Source organism: Lycium ferocissimum, chromosome 12 (genome assembly GCF_029784015.1).
Source record: "Lycium ferocissimum isolate CSIRO_LF1 chromosome 12, AGI_CSIRO_Lferr_CH_V1, whole genome shotgun sequence".
Classification (NCBI taxonomy): domain Eukaryota; kingdom Viridiplantae; phylum Streptophyta; class Magnoliopsida; order Solanales; family Solanaceae; genus Lycium; species Lycium ferocissimum.
Genome location: NC_081353.1, coordinates 464,773 through 476,056, shown reverse-complemented (window position 1 = coordinate 476,056; position 11,284 = coordinate 464,773).

The following is an 11,284-nucleotide window of genomic DNA, read 5'->3' as shown; positions in this document are numbered from 1 at the left end:
AAAAGGGGCCCCTTCAAGGGAAGAGGAGGACTGGTGGCCCCCGGGGGGACCCCCTTCCTCAAAATTCACGGGCCCCTTTTCCGCCCCCTTTGTCGTATTTGCCCTTTCCCCGGGGGGTCTTAGCTTTTTTTTGGGGGCATCTCCCAAATCACAAAGCAATTTGGGGGGAAAACCTCTTTCACATAGCTCTATCGCACGATTTCTAAGAAAAAAGACGGTCTTTTCCAAAGCCTGCCCTTTTTTTGCGGGGGGCCCCCACCCTAAACAAAACTCTCGACCGGCTATAACCCGGGCGAACGTCGATACCCCTTTTGTCACGACCCGGGGCCCGGGCCGACGGTACCCCAGGGTACCCACGAGCACCTCTCATTCTATTCTTCCTCTTCCCCTTTTAAACTCCTCACTTGCTAAATTTATAGAAAAAACCAAAATTTTATAAAAATAAACCTTTATATCAAATGCCTTTCGGCCAAAATAACGCTTTTAATGCAAGTTATCTCAAAAAACCCTCAACCCACCCGCGATCTACGAGCCCTCAGACTACATATATACGAACAAGGCTCCCTTATACCCAAAAAGAATATACATATATATACAACAAAAAAGCCATAAACCTCCGAACAAGAGTGTTCGCCCCCGTTTAACTATGATTGGGTCGTTTCCGCCCCACCCGTGGGGGAACACGCGTCCCAAAAAACGGCCGAGAAAAGACGAGTAAGGGGACATAAACAAGGGAAAAAGGATAACAAAAAGCGACATCAATAGATATATCCCAATCAATTGACAAAAAAAAAAATAATGCATCCGCTTACCTACTCATCATGATCTCATGTGGCACAATATCAACGCCCCTCCTTACGGACGGTTGCTCAATTTGTATTGCCCCCCCTCCGGATCCCGTCCGGATCATCTCCCGCCATAGGGGGTCCGCCCTCCAAACGGCCATGGTATATCGTATAGGGGCCCCCCGCGTGGCCCCAACTAGGCGCGGTATGCAAGCCTGACATGCTTCTAATAGCTCATATCATACTCATACTTATCATGTTAGCTTAAAATCCTTCTAATAATGTACTTATCATATATATATACAGGAGTGGTGTTCTACGGGCGACAAGGTCGGAACCCCCACCTTACTATGAACAATTATAAACAAACGCCTACCCCCGGGAACAAATATAGGGGGTAGAAAAAGAATACATCTTATCAATAGGCAATAATCATACTTTATCTTATATGAATTTTGGGGGGCTAGGCTTTTAGCTTTTGGGAAAGCATCAACCATGAAGGCGAAAGAACTTCCACATGGGTTCATGCCATTGGAAAAAAAATAGCCCCCATAACCCCTCGTTTTGCTAAGCTATCGTCCCCCATTCTCTTTTTTGGGCCCCTCGTCACCCTTGGGAGGGAGAACCTATTGTTAACGATTTAATTGTTCTACACGTTCAGGGAGAATTGGGCCAAAATTCCTTTGTTTATACTACTCTTCCCATGTTCTATATCAACTCCTCATTCCAACAACGTTCCAAAATTACAAATTTAAAAATCGACATTCGGATACATTTAGCATAACCAACCCAAATTTTTCTAGTTTCCCTTCATTCAGAATATAGCTCATCGTCGCATTTTCGCATATACAATACTCATTTCATACTAAAACATCATTTACAAATATTAACAATCATAGCATTCATCATTTATGATTCTATCCAATACCATCATTTAGGGGAATTTTTAATTAGCCCCTTCCTTAGCTTTTCTACAATCCATGTTTCTTAGCCTTACAACACCTTAAACCGAGATAGCTAATCTTACCTTAAGGGGCAAGCCTTGGGCGAGAAATTCCTTAGCTCCAAAACCCATTCTTCTTTCTTGGGATTCCTTTGGGGAAGATGACTTCACTTTGGTCTCACACTCTTGGTTCATGGTTTGATGTTATGACAGGATTTCCTGGGGTTTTTTTTAAAAATTGGAAATTCTGAGGTTTTCTAGGTCACAAAAGGAGAAAAATGAAAGTTGGGCGAATGGGGTCTATTTAAAGGTGTTAAAAAACGAATCGGGATGACAGCGACATACACCCAGTCGCAGTCACGCTGCAGTGCACCCCGGCGCATCCGGGGAGGCGGGCTGGGCAAACAGCGACACGATAGCGAGTCGCAGTCACCAGCGAGTCGCACCGGTCGCGATGGTTGGGGAACCACTTCTCCCGGCCGCCCGCGATGGCGTCCCCCTACCCCGATTCGCAGTTTACACGGAGCGCCTGGGGCCCCATCTCGTGACAAGAGCGACCGTTGGCACCGGACGGGGTTTTTAAGTCCTATAGGGGGACGGGTCCTTCGAAACAACGACACTTCCGATTCGATACCCCTAATCCTTTCCTTATTTATTCAATTTACGAGAATGAAAATTTACCCGGTGTAACGAACGTCCCCCAACATATCTAAATTTCCGGCCCCCGTGGCAGAAACGCCCGAAAAAATAGAAATTATATGCGAGTATGCAAAGCGAGAGAAAATACGACGAAATCATAACCGAGAATAGGAAATTAGGAAAGTGAGCATAATAATCCGAATAAAAATACCTACGTAAATACAAGCACATAAGGGGATGGAAGCGAGTAGGATAATCGAGAATGTCAAAATGCTTCGCTTTCTTATGAAAAACATTTTTGTCTCGTATATACGGAAAATCAAACATATCATATGAGCCGACATTAACCGAATGCGAGAACGTACGGGCGATCCATAAATAATATAATAATGGAAACGTACGGCCCGATCCATATATAACATAATAATGCGGGGAACGTACGGCCCGATCCATATATAATATAATAATGCCGAGGAACGATTTATTCGATCCATATATAATATAATAATCGATCATATTATCACATATCATATCACATATCATATTGTACCATCGTATCATCACATATCATATCATCGAATCATCACATATCATATCACATACCACATACGGTCCGTAACGGGGACCGGCATGGACAACGTGATCGGCCACACCATCTCGGACGCCACAACACATCATACTTCGGAAGTTTTATATCTCCGAACATCTCGAAACCCGACATCGCAAGAGACCATGAATCCGTCGGTCAATGTCGCGACCCGCGGTCAAATGTCCACAAGGCAATATCATATCATACCTGCGGCCAAGAACCCGGGGCCAGAATATCACATCATTCTTCAAATCACATCATACGCATCCATCATACTTCTCGGATTGTGCGCACGAAAATAACCGGCCCGGATCGTAGTGAAGGATGTCACAACAAATCGCACGAACGTAATCGTAAGTAGCCATATGCATACAAATCTTTATTACAAACTCAACGGGAATAGCAAGCGAACTATTATTTCAAAACCAAGACAATAGTCGAATCGACTTTCTTCCAAATATCACTCGGAACATATCAAACCAAACTTCGGTAAACCATCGTCACGTATCAAAATCATAAGTATACGAATCGTTATTTCAGACTCAACAGACCAATATATAGTCATACTCGGGGGTCGGAAGAATAGTCATATTGAATTCTTTCAAAAACCATCAGAATTGTACAGAAAAAGGTCGCGGGACCCACGGACGAGCGTCAGCCCCATCCGGGCCCGCACGAAAATCATAGTCATCATATGTTACCAAATCACTATTACAAACTCAAAAGATAAGTAAGCCGATCGTACTTGAAATCGGAATAATAGTGCGTATCATACTTTTTTTTCAAAAAAAAAATCGTGAAGTACATAAAGAAAGTCGCGGGGCCCACGGACGGGTGCCAACCCCATCCGAGCCCGACTACGAGAGTTGGGAATGTTATGCCTTATGAAGTTACCTATTAGGTTTTCGGGGCGATCCGAGTCAGGATGTGAAAGTTACGGGCGTTTGAAGTTCGGGACCTCTTTTTAGTAGCAAAATTCCTTACAAGACTTTTGAAATTCAATCGTATAAAGACACATAAACCATAGCTTGTCCACATAAGGGTGCCAACATCAAAAGCAAATATGACTCATAAACGTGCTCGGATTTTTAGAATAGAATTACCCCGAAGCTCGTAACATATCGTAACCTAGCCATATCTAAGACATGTCCAAAAGAAGGAGGTAAGCTTTACATACCCTCGATTGCTTCCTAAGCTAATCCAAACTCAAGTCTCGGCTCTTTCAAGGTCTACATAATGTCAATAGATATCGGACATTAGTTGAAGACACTTGGGAATTCAATTCCAAATGAACATCAAATTCTATAGAAATTTCGGCGATTTCCCCCGTAAATACACCAACCCCGAGATTTCAACTCGCCAAATTCATCGACAACAATACCAACAAACATTCTAACATCAACCATTAGTTCAAAACGCACTTTAACATTAACAACCTTCTTTTCGCACAATGCGATGACATTCAATGCGTTCGAATCAACATATATAATCAATCCAACATCATTGCTCACGCGTTCAAATACCAATCCAAAACCATTCAAACATGATTCAATAATATTTCCAACAATCTACAAAATTATTCAAAACAACCCAACCAAACATAAGGCAACCCGAAACCTTCCAAGTCCAAGGAAATATCAACAACGCATTTCTTTTCTTCCAAATTCATAAACCATACTAACAATCTACACATTAGCAACATTACTTTCATAAATACAAAAGACCACATTAGAATCATATTAGCTTCCAAATCAGCCCACATGATTTCAACTTTACTTTGAACCATCAAACCTTCATTTTTCATCACATAATCTATAACAACAACAATCCAAACATACTAAATAACGTTAAGTCTTCATTCTACACTCACACTACACATACACGGCCACAACACAACAATCACAACTTGACTTGAATCATTCAATACCTTCATTCTCATCATACACATAACCACAACAACCAACTACTACACAAAAACTAGTTCAACATACCTATCGCCAAATCACCCCATTTTTCGACACATCACATACATAAATTCCATGATTTCATTCATTTCTACACACCACAACAACACCCAAACATGCTAATACAATTAATTCATCATTCCCCACACCATTACACACCCACGGCCAAACATCAACATCCATGTTTTCATGATTTCATTCATTTCCACACTCCACAACATGCATAAATCATTCATAATACATAAAAAGAGGATTAAAACTCACCTTTTTCACTTAGTTCTTCGACATGACCTAGGTTGAGATTTGCATGAACAAAGGCTTGGCTTGCCCTAACAATTATTCCATGTTGTTTAGCACCTTCCAAAGAGTAGAAAAGCTTGAAGAAAATATTTTTTTGGATCACTAATCATGGTCTTCATTTTTCTCCTCCTTGGCCGTTTTCTCCTTTTTTTTTTTCTTCATTTTTCTTGAAGTTTCTAGGAGATAAGAAATGATGAAGATGACTTAAAATTAGTCATCTTATTCCTCATATATAATTCATCCACACGGCCCTATGGCCCACACACACACATGGCCACATATGGCCATTTTCATGAAATAAATACTTTCCAAAATTTCACTTCTAGCCCTTAGTTTTCATGAAATGCTCAACTTTCCATAATTCACTTTTGACCCCAAATTTTCCTTATTCCAATTTTACCCTTAACACTCCATGCCAATGAAAAGATGAATAGGCAACTTATGCACTTTTAACAAAATCGAAAAAATTTACAACCTTGTCCTTAACTTGTCGCAACCGACTTAGAATATTCTAACGTACAAAGTACGGGGTATAACATCCTTTCCCCCTTTAGAATATTCGTCCTAGAATGTTCAACTAGTCGCATAGGGTCTTAGGGATCTCGGGGGGTTTCCTTTATTACCATAGCACGCAATCTCTTTCACAAAATATCCCCAAATGCTACTCTAACTCACCCCAATACTAAAGCCGTGACGCACTTTCTTTCTTTCTTTCTTGGTCTATTCCACCCGTTCTATGTGACCTCTTAAGGTTTCTCGCCCACGCCACACTCTAATTTCCTTAGGCCACTCTAGCTTCTCATTTGTCTCTTGCGTATGAATTTGTAAAATTTTCAGAAAACTTCCCAGGGGGTCACCCATCCCAAAATTGCTCTCGCTCTAGCACGCTTAACTTTGAATTCCTGATGAAATACCATGCTGTAATGCTAATATAATCGCGTCTACCTTACCACATGACCTTCAGCACACATTCTGGAGTAATTTGAAGCCTTTACAGATTTCAACATGCTCTCATAACACAATTTCTATATTAGCCCTCCTTACTCTTGTCTTACTCATACTATTACTTCTTTCTCGATATCAGCTGAACTCGTAGCTTAGCCAAATCTTATCATTACTATTGGCACAGCCTTTCAAGTCATTTTATAAACCCATGTCTCGTTCTCCTTTCATTTCTGGGAAGATTTCGGCAGAGTTTCCTCTGTATTTCTTACTATCTCAAAACCTGTACTCAGGAAATACCAACAATTCCTCACAGGGCCAAAATACATATATACATATCATATCGTATCGTATCACAGCCGCACAGGGCTCCCAATATCATAAATAGTACAAAAATTATGCCCAACACAAACAACACTTGTTACACTTTCTTGTTTACTTTCCCCCTTTTGTCTTTAACTCGTATTTCAATCGCAACCGCAATATCTTTTCCACCATATATCTTTCATACCTTTGTTTACCCGTGTGCTTAGTAACTTCCAACATCATCAATCCCTTCCTTCTATCAGTTGTCATTATTCGCAATCACAAATTAGCGCAAGAGAGTCCCATTTCCTGTGCTTGGCTCTATGGCACGATCTCGGATGTGAAAAGAAGAGTAACCACCCTAGATGCCCCCGTAGCCTCCTCGTTTATAAATGTGGCGCGCAACACACCATAAACAAGACTCTACTTGGACACGACTTTGCGGACAACCCTAGGACGAATCCCAAGCCCGATACCAATTTGTCACACCCTAATTTCCGACGGAGTGATGGGCACCCGACCCTTACTTAGGGCCGAGCGAACCCGCAGACTCTCATAATACTCATAAACATGTTGGGCCCGCAAATCATATCATAGGCACAAGGAAAACCCTTTTTTTCCGAAAGTCAAACATCCTTTTCATCTTTTTCAAATCAAATAAAATCACGTAACCATAACAAATGTTTAATGTAATGCATACGATATACGGAAATTCAAATAACACCATGCATAATGATACATATCGGCTCGCCTAGCCGCTTACAAATGGACATACTATACACACGACTGCGTACGCAAGTCTCTAACATCCCGTATACCATACAAAAGCACTCGACTCGGAGCGCTCCGGAGGAAATGGAGCTCGCCAATCCGGGAACGTCCTCCTCTAACATCATCTACTCATCCGTGGGTACCACGCGGCATGAAACGCAGCCCCAGAAGAAAGGGGTCGATGCGGAATATGTACCGAGTATGCAAAGCGAAAAACTACGACGAAATCATAACCTAAGTCGGGGGGTACGGTAGCGAGCATAATAATCCGAATACCGAAATACTTACATCTGACATACAAAGCATACATAAGGGGTCCGAAGGCGAGTAGGATAATCGGAATGTCAAAATGTTCGCTTTCTTATGAAAAACATTTTTGTCTCGTATATACGGAAAATCAAACATATCATATGAGCCGACATTAACTAATGCCGATAACATACGGCCCGATCCATAAATAGTATAATAATGCGAGGAACGTACGGCCCGATCCATATATAACATAATAATGCCGAGGAACGTACTGTTCCGATCCATATATAATATAATAATGCCGAAACATGGCCCGATCCATATATAATATATAATAATCATAATCATACATCATATCACATATCATATTGTATCATCAGATCATCACATATCATATCATCAAATCATCACATATCATATCACATACCACATACGGTCCGTAATGGGACCCGGCGGACAGAACGTGGTCGCCACTCCATCTGGACGCCACAACACATCATACTTCGGAAGTTTTATATCTCCGAACATCTCCGAAACCCGACATACCGCGGCCAGGAACCCAGGGTCAATGTCACAGCCCGCGGTCAAATGTCCAGCGGGCAATATCACATATCACATACCGCGACCAAGAACCCAGCGGTAATATCACATCATACTTCGAAATCATATCATGCGGAATCACATCATACTTCGTTGTGCGCACGAAAATAACCGGCCGGGATCGGTGAAGGATGTCACAACAAATCGCACGACGAGAATCGTAAGTAGCCATATGCATACAAATCTTTATTACAAACTCAACGAATAATAACCGAAGCGAACTATTATTTCAAAACCAAGACAATAGTCAAATCAGAATTTCTTCCAAATATCACTCGGGAACATATCAAACCAAACTTCAGAAACCATAGTCACGTATCAAATCATAAGTATACGAATCGTTATTTCAGACTCAACAGACCAATATATGGTCATACTCGGGGGTCGGAAGAATAGTCATATTGAATTCTTTCAAAAACCATCAGAATTGTACTGAAAAAGGTTACGGGACCCACGGACGAGCATCTGCCCCATCCGGGCCCGCCTGCGAAAATCATAGTCATCATATGTTACCAAATCACTATTACAAACTCAAAAGATAAGTAAACTGATCGTACTTGAAATCGGAATAATAGTCATATCATACTTTTTTTTTTTTCAAAAAAAAAAATCGTCGAGGTACATAAAGAAAGTCGCGGGGCCCACGGACGGGTGCCAACCCCATCCGAGCCCGACTACGAGAGTTGGGGGAATGTTATGCCTTATGAAGTTACCTATTAGGTTTCGGGGCGATCCGAGCTCCTATGCGAAAGTTACGGGCGTTTGAAGTTCGGGACCTCTTTTAGTAGCAAAATTCCTTACAAGACTTTTGAAATTCAATCATATAAAGACACATAAACCATAGCTTGTCCACATAAGGGTGCCAACATCAAAAGCAAATATGACTCATAAACGTGCTCGGATTTTTAAGAATAGAATTACCCCCGAAGCTCATAACATATCGTAACCTAGCCATATCTAAGACATGCCAAAAGAAGGAAGGTAAGCTTTACATACCTCGATTGCTTCCTAAGCTAATCCAAACTCAAGTCTCGGCTCTTCAAGGTCTACATAATGTCAATAGATATCGGACATTAGTTGAAGACACTTAGGAATTCAATTCCAAATGAACATCAAATTCTACAGAAATTTCGGCAGCATTTCCCCTGTAAATACACCAACCCCGAGATTTCAACTCGGCCAAATTCATCAACAACAATACCAACAAACATTCTAACAACATCAACCATTAGTTCAAAACGCACTTTAACATCAACAACCTTCTTTCGCACAATGCGACGACATTCCAATTACGTTCAAATCAACATATATAATCAATCCAACATCATTGCTCACGCGTTAAAATACCAATCCAAAACCATTCAAACATGATTCAATAATATTTCCAACAATCTACGAAATTATTCAAAACAACCCAACCAAACATAAGGCAACCCGAAACCTTCCAAGTCCAAGGAAATATCAACAACACATTTCTTTTCTTCCAAATTCATAAACCATACTAACAATCTACACATTAGCAACATTACTTTCATAAATACAAAAGACCACATTAGAATCATATTAGCTTCCAAATCAGCCCACATGATTTCAACTTTACTTTTAACCATCAAACCTTCATTTTTCATCACATAATCTATAACAACAACAATCCAAACATACTAAATAACGTTAAGTCTTCACTTCTACACTACACTACACATACACGGCCACAACACAACAATCACAACTTCAACTTGAATCATTCAATACCTTCATTCTCATCATAAAACACATAACCACAACAACCAACTACTACACAAAACTAGTTCAACATGCCTATGCCAAATCAGCCCATTTTCGGCCACACATCACATACATAAATTCCATGATTTCCATTCATTTCTACACACTACAACAACACCCAAACATGCTAATACAATTAATTCATCATTCCCCACACCATTACACACCCACGGCCAAACATCAACATCCATGTTTTCATGATTTCATTCATTTCCACACTCCACAACATGCATAAACCATTCATAATACGTGAAAAGAGGATTAAAACTCACCTTTTTCGGTTAGTTCTTCAACATGACCTAGGTTGAGATTTGCATGAACAAAGGCTTGGCTTGCCCTAACAATTATTCCATGTTTTTTAGCACCTTCCAAAGAGTAGAAAAGCTTGAAGAAAATATTTTTTTGGATCACTATTCATGGTCTTCATTTTTCTCCTCCTTGGCCGTTTCTCCTTCTCTTTTTTTTTTCTTCATTTTTCTTGAAGTTTCTAGGAGATAAGAAATGATGAAGATGACTTAAATTAGTCATCTTATTCCTCATATATAATTCATCCACATGGCCCTATGGCTCATTATTAACACATGGCCACATATGGCCATTTTCATGAAATAAATACTTTCCAAAATTTCACTTCTAGCCCTTAGTTTTCATGAAATGCTCAACTTTTCATAATTCACTTTTGACCCCAAATTTTCCTTATTCCAATTTTACTCTTAACACTCCATGCCAATGAAAAGATGAATATGCAACTTATGCACTTTTAACAAAATCGAAAAAATTTACAACCTTGTCCTTAACTTGTCGCAACCGACTTAGAATATTCCAACGTACAAAGTATGGGGTATAACAATGTGCTCACCTTAGATACTCCTCAGCTAGGCCTCGAAAGTCAATCACGAGGAGAGGAATGGAATGGAACCTGTCTTAAATCTACACCCCAAAAAAGAGTACAGCAAGGTAGCATCAGCACAACAACACATACTGAGTAGGCATCATAGGCTGACAACAATTAGTTAACATATATAAAGAAAGAGACTGAAGAATAGACATGCTCACAATCAGATATAAACACCACATAGTCCAATCATCTCAAGTACATAAGGATCGATAACCGAATCATGGCCTACGGTGGAGCACCTAAACACAAGTCTTGCCAAGTTTTCCACGATTTCTCAGAATAACCACATCAATAGTGCCACATATGGATACGTATAGCAATATCACGAATAAATCACTTACTTCCTCCTTACAAAATAATGCCCAATAATTACAATCGCGCAACAATACAAAGCCCAGCTCATATCATAGTATCATGAAAGATGAGAATGAGTACAATGCACAATATCAATGAATAATGATAACTTATCAAATCAATCATGCCACTCGTGGACACATATGTCAATCACAA